This window comes from Triticum dicoccoides, chromosome 5B (genome assembly GCF_002162155.2).
Source record: "Triticum dicoccoides isolate Atlit2015 ecotype Zavitan chromosome 5B, WEW_v2.0, whole genome shotgun sequence".
Lineage (NCBI taxonomy): Eukaryota > Viridiplantae > Streptophyta > Magnoliopsida > Poales > Poaceae > Triticum > Triticum dicoccoides.
Genome location: NC_041389.1, coordinates 260819299 through 260835561, shown reverse-complemented (window position 1 = coordinate 260835561; position 16263 = coordinate 260819299).

Sequence of the window (16263 nt, the reverse complement as noted above, 5' to 3'; positions counted from 1 at the left end):
GCACTTTTCTGATGTAGAACACAGACATTGTGTTAGGCATATATGGCAGAATTTTCAGCAAACACACAAAGGAGATGTTCTTAAGAACCAGTTATGGAAGTGTGCAAGGAGCACAACACCAGAACTGTGGGTTGCAAGCATGGAGGAAATGAAGGTCATCAGCCTAGAAGCATACAAATGGCTTGAGCAGCTACCACCCAACACTTGGGTTAGGGGCTTCCAAAGAGAATTGGTCATGTGTGATATCCTTCTGAACAACAACTGTGAGGTTTTCAACAAATATATTCTTAAGGCCAGGGAGATGCATCTCATATCAATGATTGAGAAGATCAAAACTCAGCTAATGGTCAAATTCTACAACAAAATAAAAGAGGCAAAGATCTGGCCTGGTTCGTATGCTCAAAAATAAGAAAAAGAATTGAAAGGAATATAGAGCTGGAAGCTACATGCATGGTCTCAGGGGCTGGTGATGGCATTTTCCAGGTTGACAACAGGAGCAAGACATACACTGTTAACCTCAAGGAAGAGAGTTGTACATGCAAAAGGTGGGATCTTAGTGGAGTTCCATGCCACCATGCAATTGCATGCTGCAGACATGAGAGAATTGACCCAGAGAGTTTGGTGCACTCCTGCTACAGTATTGAAGCATTCAAGTTAGCATACAAACCAATTATCAAGCCTTGTAGAGATAGAAGTGAGTGGCAGAAGATGAATGGTTGTGAAATAAAACCACCTGTCTATGAAAAAAAGTAGGGAGGCCTTCAAACAAGAGTAGGAGAAAGCAGCCTTATGAGATTGAAAAGAAAGATGGCACAAAGGTACTGACCAGACATGGAGGCACAATAACATGTTCATACTGCCATGAACAAGGCCACAACATCAAAGGATGTAATACTAGAAAATCTGGCATTTTGCCAAAACTACCAGTGAGAAGGGGGGCAAGGGCTATTCCTGAGGATGTGTCTGATGATGAACCAGTTATGGCACAACAGGAAGATGGCCAGGTCACACAGGAGGAGGTTCATGTCACACAAGATGGTGGGCAAGTCACACAGGAGGAGGTTCATGTCACACAAGATGATGGCCAACTTACACAGGAGGATGTCAATGCCACACAGAATGTTGCCCAGTGCAGCAACAAGAGGATGAATATGATACACCAGTTGTCTTTCAGGTAAATTCTAATCCTTTTGTCCATTTCTTTTAGATTGTATTTAATATGATACACCAGTGATGGTAGCATGTGATGATTGGCTGTGTACAGGTGCAAGACTTTGGATGTACAATGCTTCAAAGATGCGGCAGTCTAGGCCTGTACCTAGAGAAGAAACTGAAGGCACTCTGCCAGATTCATCATTCATATTACAGGCATCCAGTTCTCAAGCTTCAGCACATACAACAACTACTACAAATGGTGGCAACCTGACCATGGAGTTGCTGAAGATGAAAAGAGATAAAGAAAGGCAGATGACGGCCAGAAGAGATGAAGCACTAGAGGCAATGAATGAGATGGCAGAGAGGAGAGAAGAGGAGGCTGAAGCAAAGAGGTAGGAAATTGCTATCAGGAAAGCAGAGAAGGCAGCCAGAAGAAGAAGAGCAGCAAAAGAAAGGAAGGTTGAGGAAATAACAGCAAAGTTGGAAGCTTCAGCAGCATGAAAAGCATCACTATAAGAAGAGAAGGAGTCCAAGGCAATTGAAGCAATTGCAGCTAAGACAGAGGCATCAATGAAGAGAAGAGAAGAGCAAGAAGCAAAGAGAGCTATTGCAGCACTGAAGAAAAAACAAGATCAAGAAGCAAAGAAGAAACAACAAGAAGAGGCCAAGAGAAGAAGCAAGCAGGAGGGCCAAGTGGACATGTGTCCAAGAAGAAAAGAGTCAACATGTTTGATGAGTTCAGATGAAGCAGTGCTGTTGCACTTGTATTTCAGTGATTTTTGGCAGAAACTTAAATCTGAGTGTTTGAAACTACTAGAGCTCAAATGTAGTTCATTCAGTGTCTCGTTTCAAATGTACCACACATAAGTGGTTCGTTGAGTAATTTGATGCTTCTCTATCCACTAACATTAAGTAATTTGATGCTTCTCTATCCACTAAAATTAAGTAATTTGATGCAAACTGAACTTGATGCACACTGAATTTTTTGCTTCTTTGTCCATTTTTGCTGAATTTCGTGCACATTGAATTTTTATGACTGATTTTATATTGCCAAACTTGATGCAAACTGAACATATGTACCAAATTTTGATTAAAGGAAAAAATCAAGCAAAAAAAGTTTTGCCTGGGTCTCGAACCCAGGACCCGTGGTATTGAACATTGGGGGCAATGCCAGTGGGGTAGTACTAGTGATTTGATCAAGGGTAGGTACTAAACTAACTATTTAGTAGTTGCTAGTGGCCCAATGCCCCATGCCGATTTGGTTTCCTTCTCTGCTCTTTAAGCCCACCCACCCACCGCTCCACTCTCCACTCACCTCTAGTCCATAGTCCACCCACGTCGTCTCGGTTACCCCACTACCAAACTCCCACTCCGCCGTCAAGAAAACCCCTGCCACCAAGCACCAAACTATCGTCAACGGCTCGATGTCGTGGACAACAGCCTCGCCTGGCAGAGGCTCATCGACGACCTGGCAGGCGACGACAAGGCCATGCTCGCCGACCTGAAGGAGATCGGGTAGTGGTTCCCTAGCATCGGAATGATGCGTCACCATGCGCGTGGCCTCCTCAAGGTCATGACTGAGGATGAGCTGGACTGCGCCATCACCGACCCCAAAGGTATCTCTCCGGTGTTGGTCCTCTGTTTTGGGATGCAGGAGACGCGCTCCGACGACCCACGGTAGCGCGCGCGGTGGTGGATGTACCGGTCCACCACCATCCTGCGGCAGCTCGATCCGCATCGCATTTCCTCCAGGATGGAGCGCGTCAAGGATGTTGAAATGGTCGTCCCCGCGCCTGTCAACACGACGTACTGGGACCGCTTCCAGCCCGAGCTGCTGGTGCACGACGACATCTCTGACGCCGACTCGTTCGACTCAGAGTATGACTCCGACGACACCTCTGGCTATGACACTGACTCGTCCTAGTCGGCTGGCAGGGAGGAGCCGGAGGTGATTGTCCACTCTGACAATGAGCCGGAGGTCAAGGTGGCGGTGCCCGTTGTCCCCGAGCCAGAGGTCCAGATGGTGGAGGCCGTCGCCAGGGAGGGTGACAAGCACCGCCCCATTGACGTCGAGCTGCTTCTAGATGTTCCTGACATCGTCAAGTAGGAGGTGGAGGTGGTCTTGGGCCTGGAAGCACAGGTTGATGTCGCAGCACAGCCAGAGAGGAAGAAGAAGAGGAAGGTGATAGTTGCCATGGAGGTTCGCCGCTCGGAGCGCTGCAGAAAATGAAGAACTGAAGATGAAGAAGATGGCAGTTGCCAACATGAAGAAGACGCAGTTGTAGTTAGTTAGGTATGCTGAATATACAAATTTTCAGCATATAAGTTATAAAATAGTGTAGTTTTGTTAGGTGTGCTTGTATATTAAGCACATGAGTTATTTCTAATTTTTGTTGCCAATGTTGAAGTACTATGTGTTGGCTGGTTGTTGAACTATGTGTTGTTGAACTAAGTGGCAGTTGAACTATATTGTTGATGTTGTTTGAGATCTCATGCTATTTTATGTTCTCTGTTGATGTTGATGATCGATCCTAGTTGCTATATAAGGATGTTGATGCACTGTCTAGTTGCTATATAAGGTTGTTGATGCTGTCTTGCTGAACTAATTAAGTTGAACTAAGTAAGTGGCAATGATGAAGTGCTACAAAATGGTGTAGTTTATGTTGTTGATGTTGTCTTGTCCTCTCTGTCTTGTTGATGCTGTCTTGTTGCTATATAAGGCAACAATCCAAAAGTGTGTTGTTGCTATATAAGGCAACAATCCAAAAGAAGTTAACTGAATTTTGTCTGTTGATGCTATTGAAGTTAACTGAATTTTGTCAGCAAATTCAGTTAACTTGCTCAACAGCTTTGCCTTATGCATTCACATTTGGTCCACCAAATGGTTCAAGTTTGTACTTGCACACCCTGTAACTTGCATTATGCATGCACCTTTGGTCCACCAACACCACCAGAGCAACCACCAGATCCCCTTCTTTTTCCTCCTCTTCCACCAGATCTTCATCTTCATCCTCCATTCTCCTCCTCTATTTGCCCTTCCTCTGCTCCTGTTCCCCTGGTCTCCAGCAGCAACCATGGTGTCATGGGATGATCTCCCAACCTCTTCTGAAGATGACTCAGTGACCAGCAAGGTTAGTCATGTCCTCTCCTCCACGCAGCTAGGGTTAAACAACTTCTAGGGTTATACTTAACAAATGCAAAAAAATAGCCTCCTGCCACAATTTTCTACAAAAAAATGGACTGGCCTGGCCACAGATCTGCCTAGCTTTACATGTGAGCATGGATCTTTGTGTGAGAAGCATGTGGCTTTTCAATTAGTTGACAGTGGAAGAAGATTCCTGGCTTGTGCACACAAGGTTTATAAAAATCCAGATAATAGTGCCATTTTAATTTCATTTCATCATTTTACAGTGGCAGGGTGGCTTTTATCTGAAGATTTACAGATAACTGAATAATGTCACTTAACTGAATCTTTGTTTGGATGATAGGAAGTACCTAAATGCACCTATGTGGAACGGATAGACCCTGAGTGGCCTGGAGCATTGAAGATGAGCCTATCTACCATATGGAGCATGCATGAAGAGGAGACAAAACAAAGGCTAACACAAAATGTGTTGAGTGCTGAAGAGAACTTGAAGATCATGGAAGAGAAGACAAAAATGGATAATGAGCTGAGACATTTCAAGCTTGATTTTGCCAAGATGGTGGCATGAAAAGGAGCAGGCAATGAGCCAATTAGGCAACACACAAATTGCTCTGGCTGATCTGAAGGAAGAGCTTGAGAAGAAGAAGAGCACTGACAAATCAGTAACAAACATTCATCATGTATTCAGGGCTAAGGCAGGGAAAGAGAGGGACCAAGTCATGCAGGAGAGGGATCAATTGAAGCAATAGAAGAGAAAGCTTGAGTACATGATTGGTGAGTTATTCAAACACAAAGAGGAGACCAAGGAGAAGATAAAGAAGCTTAAGGGGATGCTGAATGATCTTGACTGAACTTATCTTGTTCTTGTCCCTGTGTAAACTGAATTTGTCTAAGTATGTTGTGAAATGGATTTGGTTTTCAACTGAATTTATCTTGCCTGTAAACTGAATTTTAAGTGCAATGGATTTGGTTCTCAACTGTAATATGTTGTGAAATCATTAGAATTGAATCGACATGCTGTGTTGCTGTTTAAATAAAGAAGTAACCTAACAACATTGGTACATATTTGATAAACCACAAGTATAGGGGATCGCAACAGTTTTCGAGGGTAGAGTATTTAACCCAAATTTATTGATTTGACTCAAGGGGAGCCAAAGGATATTCTCAAGTATTAGCAGTTGAGTTGTCAATTCAACCACACCTGAAAGACTTAATATCTGCAGCAAAGTATTTAGTAGCAAAGTAGTATGGAAGTAACAGTAATGGTGGCAAAAGTAACAGTAGTAGTTTTTGTAGCAATCGTAATAGTGGCAACGGTAAAGTAAGTAAGCAAAGATCAATATGTGAAAAGCTCGTAGGCAATGGATCGATGATGGATAATTATGTCGGATGTGATTCCTCATGCAACAGTTATAACATAGGGTGACACAGAACTAGCTCCAGTTCATCAAAGTAATGTAGGCATGTATTCCGAATATAGTCATACGTGCTTATGGAAAAGAACTTGCATGGCATCTTTTGTCCTACCCTCCCGTGGCAGCGGGGTCCTATTGGAAACTAAGGGATATTAAGACCTCCTTTTAATAGAGTACCGGACCAAAGCATTAACACTTAGTGAATACATGAACTCCTCAAACTATGGTCATCACCGGGAGTGGTCCTGATTATTGTCACTTCGGGGTTGTCGGATCATAACACATAGTAGGTGACTATTGACTTGGAAGATAGGATCAAGAACTCACATATATTCATGAAAACATAATAGGTTCAGATCTGAAATCATGGCACTCGGGCCCTAGTGACAAGCATTAAGCATAACAAAGTCATAGCAACATCAATCTTAGAACATAATGGATACTAGGGATCAAACCCTAACAAAACTAACTCGATTACATGGTAAATCTCATCCAATCCATCACCGTCCAGTAAGCCTCTATGATGAGATTACTCACACATGGTGGTGAGCATCATGAAATTGGTGATGGAGGATAGTTGATGATGACGACGGCGACGGATTCCCCTCTCTTGAGCCCCGAATGGACTCCAAATCAGCCCTCCCAAGGAAGATTAGGGCTTGGCGGTGGCTCCGTATCATAAAACGCGATGAATCCTTCTCTCTGATTTTTTTCTCCCCAAACGTGAATATATGGAGTTGGAGTTGAGGTCGGTGGAGTCCCAGGGGGCCCATGAGGCAGGGTGGCGCGCCCTGCACCCTCGTGGACAGGGTGTGGGCCCCCTGATGTTGATTCTTTCACCAGTATTTTTTATTAATTCCAAAACGTGTCTCCGTGGATTTTCAGGTCATTCCGAGAACTTCTATTTCTGCACAAAAATAACACCATGGCAGTTCTGCTGAAAACAACGTCAGTCCGGGTTAGTTCCATTCAAATCATGCAAGTTAGAGTCCAAAACAAGGGCAAAAGTGTTTGGAAAAGTAGATACATTGGAGACGTATAAACTCCCCAAAGCTTAAACCTTTGCTTGTCCTCAAGCAATTCAGTTGACAAACTGAAAGTGATAAAGAAAAAAATTTACAAACTCTGTTTGATCTTGTTGTTGCAAATATGTAAAGCCAGCATTCAAGTTTTCAGCAAAGATTGTGAACTAACCATATTCACAATAACATTTAGGTCTCATATTTACTCATATCAATGGCATAATCAACTAGCGAGTAATAATAATAAATCTCGGATGACAACACTTTCTCAAAACAATCATAACATGATATAACAAGATGGTATCTCGCTAGCCCTTTCTGAGACCACAAAACATAAATGCAGAGCACCCCTGAAGATCAAGGACTGACTAGACATTGTAATTCATGGTAAAAGAGATCCAATCACAGTCATACTCAGCGTAAATTAATAGAAATGCATGCAAATGACAACGGTGCTCTCCAACTGATGCTTTTTAATAAGAGGATGATGACTCTACATAAAAGTAAATAGACAGGCCCTTCGTAGAGGGAAGCAGGGATTTGCACAAGTTTTCAAACAGAGATAAATAATATTTTGAGTGGCATACTTTCATTGTCAACATAACAACCAAGAGGTCTCGATATCTTCCATGCTACACACATTAGAGGCGGTTTCCAAACAGAATGGTAAAGTTTATACCCCCCCACCACCAACAAACATCCATGACTTGTCCGAAACAACGGGTGCCTCCAACTAACAACAATCCTGGGGGAGTTTTGTTTGCAATTATTTTGATTTGATTTGAGCATGGGACTGGGCATCCCGGTTACCGACCATTTTCTCGTGAATGAGGAGCAGAGTCCACTCATCGTGAGAATAACCCACCTAGCATGGAAGATATAGACAACCCTAGTTGATACATGAGCTATTCGAGCATACAAAACAGAATTTCATTTGAAGGTTTAGAGTTTGGCACATGCAAATTTACTTGGAACGACAGGTAAATACCGCATATAGGAAGGTATGGTGGACTCATATGGAATAACTTTGGGGTTTATGAAAGTGGATGCACAAGCAGTATTCCCGCTTAGTACAAGTGAAGGCTAGAAAGAGACTCGAAAGCGACCAACTAGAGAGCGACAACAGTCATGAACATGCATTAAGATTAAAAACAATGAGTGCAAGCATGAGTAGGATATAAATCACCATGAACATAAATATCGTGGAGGCTATGTTGATTTTTTTTCAACTACATGCGTGAACATGTGCCAAGTCAAGCCACTCGAATCGTTCAAAGGAGGATACCACCCTATCAGACCACATCACAACCATTTTAATAGCATGTTGGCACGCAAGATAAACCATTATAAACTCCTAGCTAATTAAGCATGCCATGAGCAACTATAATCTCTAATAGTCATCGCAAACATGTTTCATTCATAATAGGCTGAATCAGGAACGATGAACTAATCATATTTACAAAAACAAGATAGGTCGAGTTCATACCAGCTTCTCTCATCTCAATCAGTCCATCATATATCACCATTATTTCCTTTCACTCGCACGACCGAACGGTGTGGATAATAATAATAATAATAATAATAATAATAATAATAATAATAATAATAATAATAATAATAATAATAATAATAATAATAATAATAATAATAATAGTGCACGTGCATTGGACTAAGCTAGAATCTGCAAGCATTCAATACAAGGGAGAAGCCAAGGTAATATAGGCTCTTTGTTAAATCAACAATAATGCATATGAGAGCCACTCAACATTTTCGTCATGGTATTCTCCTCTCGACCCCCAAAGAAAAGAAAAGAAAAGAAATAAAACTATTTACATGGGAAAGCTCCCAACAAGCAAAAGAAGAACGAGAAATTTTTTTGGGTTTTCTTTTAATTACTACTACTACATGCATGGAAAGTAAACTAGCTAAAAGCTACAACTAATTTTTTTTGTTTTTCTTAAGGTTTTTCAAACACACAAGAAGAAGGCTTAAAACATAAAATAAACTAGCATGGATAGTATAATGAAAAAGTATGAGCACCGACAACTGGCATGAGTGTGTGAACATGAATGTAATGTCGGTGAGAAATACATACTCCCCCAAACTTACGCTTTTGGCCTAAGTTGGTCTATGCCCACAGATCGAAGCTACTCTCTCCGGTGTACCGAGGAGGGTCCTCAGGGTGCCACTGGTTGGAGATCTCCTTTGGATCCCACTGATAAACAGACTGTCGATATGGTTCAAGTGGTGGCTCAGGCTTGCTACCTCTTGAGCACTGCATTGGTTTTCCCTTGAAGAGGAAAGGGCGATGCAGCAAAGTAGCGTAAGTATTTCCCTTAGTTTTTGAGAACCAAGGTATCAATCCAGTAGGAGGCCACGCACGAGTCCCTCAGACCTACACAAACAAATAAATCCTCGCAACCAAAGCGATAAGGGGTTGTCAATCCCTTCACGGTCACTTATGAGAGTGAGATCTGATAGATATGATAGGATAGTATTTTTGGTATTTTTATGATAAAGATGCAAAGAAAAATAAAAGCAAAATAAAAGGCAACGGAAATAGCTAAGTGTTGGAAGATTAATATGATGGAAAATAGACCCGGGGGCCATAGGTTTCACTAGTGTTTTCTCTCAAGAGCATAAGTATTTATAGTGGGTGAACAAATTACTGTTGAGCAATTGACAGAATTGAGCATAGTCATGAGAATATGTAGGTATGATCATGTATATAGGCATCACGTCCGAGACAAGTAGACCGACTCCTGCTTGCATCTACTACTATTACTCCACACATCGACCGCTATCCAGCATGCATCTAGAGTATTAAGTTCATAAGAACAGAGTAAGGCTTTAAGCAAGATGACATGATGTAGAGGGATAAACTCATGCCATATGATATAAACCCCATCTTGTTATGCTCGATGGCAACAATACTATACGTGCCTTGCTGCCCCTACTGTCACTTGGAAAGGACACCGCAAGATTGAACCCAAAGCTAAGCACTTCTCCCATTGCAAGAAAGATCAATCTAGTAGGCCAAACCAAACTGATAATTCGAAGAGACTTGCAAAGATAACCAATCATACATAAAAGAATTCAGAAGATTCAAATATTGTTCATAGATAAACTTGATCATAAACCCACAATTCATCGGTCTCAACAAACACACTCCAAAAGAAGATTACATCGAATAGATCTCCATGAGAGAGGGGGAGAACATTGTATTGAGATCCAAAAAGTGAGAAGAAGTCATCTAGCTAATAACTATGGACCCGAAGGTCTGAGGTAAACTACTCACACATCATCGAAGAGGCTATGGTGTTGATGTAGAAGCCCTCCGTGATCGATGCCCCCTCCGGCGGAGCTCCGGAACAGGCCCCAAGATGGGATCTCACGGGTACAAAAAGGTTGCGGCGGTGGAATTAGGTTTTTGGCTCCGTATCTAGTAGTTTGGGGGTACGTAGGTATATATAGGAGGAAGGAGTACGCCGGTGGAGCAACAGGGGGCTCATGAGGGTGGAGGGCGCGCCTGGGGGGGTAGGCGCGCCCCCTACCTCGTGGCCTCCTGGTTGAAGTCTTGACGTAGGGTCCAAGTCCTCTGGATCACGTTCGCTCTGAAAATCACGTTCCCGAAGGTTTCATTCCATTTGGACTCCGTTTGATATTCTTTTTCTGCGAAAATCTGAAATAGGCAAAAAACATCAATTCTAGGCTAGGCCTCCAGTTAATAGGTTAGTCCCAAAAATAATATAAAAGTGTATAATAAAGCCCAATAATGTCCAAAACAGAATATAATATAGCATGGAACAATCAAAAATTATAGATACGTTGGAGACGTATCAAGGCTCAGGCTCCGGGACTTGTGTCAGCCTCCAGTATGCATAAATGGCCTCCGGCAAGATGAGGTACGTGCTCTTATAATCTAGAAAAATAGGGGCCAACAACTTTTCCTCTTTCTGCTTATACTTTGACCTTCGGCTCGAAGAGCCTCTCAACAATCTCTTCAACATTATCTCCCTCTGAAAATTTCTGGAATTTTTAGAGACTCAAAATAAAAGTGAACCAAACTCAACAAGATTGATAGCAACTACTCCCACAAGTTCCTAGAGGCTATATCATGCATTAAAACTACTTTGGACCATATAAATTTGACATGCAATCCCAAGAACAGGGTCACCTTAGCAGCAAAAATTTGCAATAAATAAAGCACTAGAACAAAAACTAATTGGACCATTGGAGGAGTCACATACTGAAGAACAATCTCCCCAAATAGTTTTGTGAATGGAGCTTTGAGCAAAGAGATCGAAAATGGCAGCAAGATGAGCTAGAACACGGGTTTGAGCTATGGGGGGATTTTTCTGGAGGAAGACGAAGTGAGTGGGTGCTGGACTAAGTGGAAGGGGTCCACGTGGGGTCCACAAGGCAGGGGGGCGCGCCCTGTGCCCTCGTGGCCAGATGATGGGTCCCCCTGGTGTGTTCTCAGTGCCAGATATTCTTAAATATTCTACAAAATTCATATTTCATTTTCAGGACATTTGGAGAACATTTATTTTCTGGTATTATTTATTGCAAGGATAATTTAGAAAACAGACAGAAAATACTATTTTTGCTTTATTTAATCTAAATAACAGAAAGTAAAAGGAGGGTACAGAGAGTTGTGCTTTCTAACTTCATCCATCTCGTGCTCATCAAAAGGAATCCACTAACAATGTTGATCAAGTCTTGTTAACAAACTCTTTCCGAATTGCATGAAACTGGAGAATCTTCGAATAACACTAGGTTACCTCAACGGGGATATGCATGTCCCCAACAATAAGAATATCATACTTCTTCTTGACAGTAGGGAGAGGGAGTTCAAAACCTCCAATAGTAATCATTGAAATTTTTCCAATAGAATTGATACTATGGACTTGAGATTGTTTCCTCGGAAAGTATACCGTATGCTCATTACCATTAACATGAAAAGTGAAATTGCCTTTGTTGCAATCAATAACAGCCCCTGCAGTATTCAAAAAGGGTCTACCAAGGATAATAGACATACTATCGTCCTCGGGAATATCAAGAATAACAAAGTCCGTTAAAATAGTAACGTTTGCAACCACAACAGGCGCATCCTCAAAAATACCGACATGTATAGTAGTTGATTTATCGGCCATTTGCAAAGATATTTCAGTAGGTGTCAACTTATTCAAATCAAGTCTACGATATAAAGAGAGAGGCATAACACTAACACCGGCTCCAAGATCACATAAAGCAGTTTTAACATAGTTCCTTTTAATGGAGCATGGTATAGTTGGTACTCCTGGATCTCCTAGTTTCTTAGGTATTCCACCTTTAAAAGTATAAGTGGCAAGCATGGTGGAAATTTCAGCTTCCGGTATCTTTCTTTTATTTGTAACAATATCTTTCATATACTTAGCATAAAGATTCATTTTAAGCATATCAGTCAAACGCATACGCAAGAAGATAGGTCTAATCATTTCAACAAAGCGCTCAAAATCCTCATCATCCTTTTTCTTGGATGGTTTAGGAGGAAAATGCATGGGTTTCTGAACCCATGTTTCTCTTTCTTTACCGTGCTTCTTAGCAATGAAGTCTCTCTTATCATAACGTTGATTTTTTGATTGTGGGTTATCAAGATCAATAGCAGGTCCAATCTCTACATCATTGTTATTGCTAGGTTGAGCATCAATATGAACATCATCATTAACATTATCACTAAGTTCATGTTCATTACCAGATTGTGTTTCATCATCAGAAATATAAATATCATTGGGATTCTCGAGTGTGTCAACAACATGTTCACTAGAAGCATGCAAAGTCCTATCATTTTTATTTTTCTTCTTTTTAGAAGGACTAGATGTATCAACATTAGTTCTCTGAGAATCTTGCTCAACTCTCTTAGGGTGTCCCTCAGGATACAAAGGTTCCTGAGTCATTCTACCCCCTCTAGTCACAACTCTAACAACATTATCATTTTTCTTATTATTTAATTCATTGAGCAAATCATATTGTGCTTTAAGCACTTGTTCTACTTGAGTGGTAACCATAGAAGCATGTTTACTAATAAGTTTAATGTCACCTTTAACTCTAGACATATAATCACTCAAGTGTTCAATCATATAAGCATTATGTTTAAATTGTCTACCAACATAAGCATTGAAGTTTTCCTGTTTAACAATAAAATTATCAAACTCATCCAAGCATTGGCTAGCAGACTTATTAAGAGGAATATCCCCTTCCTCAAATCTATAGAGCGAATTTACCTTTACTACCTATGTAGGGTTATCAAGACCATGTATTTCTTGAATAGGTGGTAAATTCTTAACATATTTAGCTTTAATACCCTTTTCTTTCATAGATTTCTTTGCCTCTTGCATATCCTCAGGACTGAGAAATAGAATACCCCTTTTCTTCGGAGTTGGCTTAGGAGTTGGTTCAGGAAGTGTCCAATCATTATCATTACTCAATATATTATTCAATAGCAATTCAGCTTGCTCAACAGTTCTTTCCCTGAAAACACAACTAGCACAACTATCCAGGTGGTCTCTGGAAGCATCGGTTAGTCCATTATAAAAGATATCAAGTATTTCATTTTTCTTGAGAGGATGATCAGGCAAAGCATTAAGTAATCGGAGAAGCCTCCCCCAAGCTTGTGGGAGACTCACTTCTTCAATTTGCACAAAATTATATATTTCCCTTAAGGCATTGTTTCTTATGAGCGAGGAAATATTTAGCACAGAAGTAATAAATCATATCCTGGGGACTACACACACAACCATGAGCAAGAGAATTAAACCATGTTTTAGCATCACCCTTTAATTAGAATGGAAATAACTTAAGGATATAGTAGTAACGAATTCTTTCCTCATGAGTGAATAGGGTGGCTATATCATTCAATTTAGTAAGATGTGCCACAACAGTTTCAGATTCATAGCCATAAAAAGGATCAGATTCAACCAAAGTAATTAACTCAGGATTAATAGAGAAATCGTAATCCTTATCAGAAATACAGATAGGTGAAGTAGCCAAAGCAGGGGCGTATTTCATTCTAGCATTCAAAGACTTCTCTTTCAGCTTACATAACAATTTCTTAAGATCATATCTATCTGTGCAAGCAAAAAGGTCTCTAGCAGTTTCTTCATCCATAACATAACCCTCAGGCACATCAGGCAGTTCATATCTAGGAGGAGAATCTTCATCATCACTTTCATCAATATTATATGTTTCAATAATTTCATTCTCTCTAACCCTAGCAAGTTGTTCCTCAAGAAATTCACCTAATGGCACAATATTATCAAGCATAGAAGTAGTTTCATCATAAGCATCATGCATAGCAGAAGTGGCATCATAAATAACATGCGACATATCAGTAACAGGTGTAGGTGTCGGAAGTTTACTCAAAACAGAAGGTGAATCAAGTGCAGAACTAGATGGCAGTTCCTTACCTCCCCTCGTAGTTGAGGGATAAATCTTGGTTCTTTCATCTTTCAAGTTCCTCATAGTGATCAATAGATATAAATACCAAGTGACTCAAAGAATAGAGCTATGCTCCCCGGCAACGGTGCCAGAAAATAGTCTAGATAACCCACAAGTATAGGGCATTGCAACAGTTTTTGAGGGTAGAGTATTCAACCCAAATTTATTGATTCGACTCAAGGGGAGCCAAAGAATATTCTCAAGTATTAGCAGTTGAGTTGTCAATTCAACCACACCTAAAAGACTTAATATCTGCAGCAAAGTATTTAGTAGCAAAGTAGTATGGAAGTAACAGTAATGGTGGCAAAAGTAACAGTAGTAGTTTTTGTAGCAATCGTAACAGTGGCAATGGAAAAGTAACTAAGCAAAGATCAATATGTGAAAAGCTCGTAGGCAATGGATCAATGATGGATAATTATGTCGGATGCGATTCCTCATGCAACAGTTATAACATAAGGTGACACAGAACTAGCTCCAATTCATCAATGTAATGTAGGCATGTATTCCGAATATAGTCATACGTGCTTATGGAAAAGAACTTGCATGGCATCTTTTGTCCTACCCTCCCGTGGCAGCGGGGTCCTATTGGAAACTAAGGGATATTAAGGCCTCCTTTTAATAAAGTACCAGACCAAAACATTAACACTTAGTGAATACATGAACTCCTCAAACTATGGTCATCACCGGGAGTGGTCCCGATTATTGTCACTTCGGGGTTGCTGGATCATAACACATAGTAGGTGACTATTGACTTGCAAGATAGGATCAAGAACTCACATATATTCATGAAAACATAATAGGTTCAGATCTGAAATCATGGCACTCGGGCCCTAGTGACAAGCATTAAGCATAACAAAGTCATAGCAACATCAATCTTAGAACATAATGGATACTAGGGATCAAACCCTAACAAAACTAACTCGATTACATGGTAAATCTCATCCAATCCATCACCGTCCAGTAAGCCTCTATGATGAGATTACTCACACATGGTGGTGAGCATCATGAAATTGGTGATGGAGGATAGTTGATGATGACGACGGCGACGGATTCCCCTCTCTTGAGCCCCGAATGGACTCCAAATCAGCCCTCCCAAGGAAGATTAGGGCTTGGCGGCGGCTCCATAGAGTAAAACGCGATGAATCCTTCTCTCTAATTTTATTCTCCCCGAACGTGAATATATGGAGTTGGAGTTGAGGTCGATGGAGTCCTAGGGGGCCCACGAGGTAGGGGGTGTGCCCCAGGGGGCGCCCTGCACCCTCGTGGACAGGGTGTGGGCCCCTTGATGCTGATTCTTTTGCCAATATTTTTTATTAATTCCAAAGCGTGTCTCCGTGGATTTTCAGGTCATTCCAAGAACTTTAATTTCGGCACAAAAATAACACCATGGCAGTTCTGCTGAAAACAGCGTCAGTCCGGGTTAGTTCCATTCAAATCATGCAAGTTAGAGTCCAAAACAAGGGCAAAATGTTTGGAAAAGTAGATACGTTGGAACGTATCAATATTCAACATTCCAAGATAACATAACAACATTGGTACATAACTCCAGTCTTCATATTACTTGATCAGTTATCCATTACAACTATCACAGCATGCAACCATTACAACCATCAAAGCATGCATCCAAACCCAAAACAAGTACTTAATCTACTTAGTGTGCTCACTGATTTCACTACATCTCACTTCTTCATAACTACTATGAAACACAACACACAAAGCACCATAACAACAACCATCATCAGCTTCAGCAGCACTAGGATTTCTCTACCTAATCCAAGCAGCACAACAACTTGCTGCTTGGTAGCAAAGTTCTTCTCACTAGGGGTGCCAAAAGACCGAAAATCAACTCTGCAGCACCTCTCCCAGCCATGCCCCTTCCAACAATGCTTCTTGTGTTCATTGCTTTAGTCCTCTTCCTCTCAAGCTTCTCCCTTTTATCCCCAGCCGCTCCTATTGCATCCACAACAACATCACCAAGAAAAACCCTATGTTCAACAAGATGCTGCACATATTCAAGCTCCCAATGCCAGAAATCACAGGTGACCTA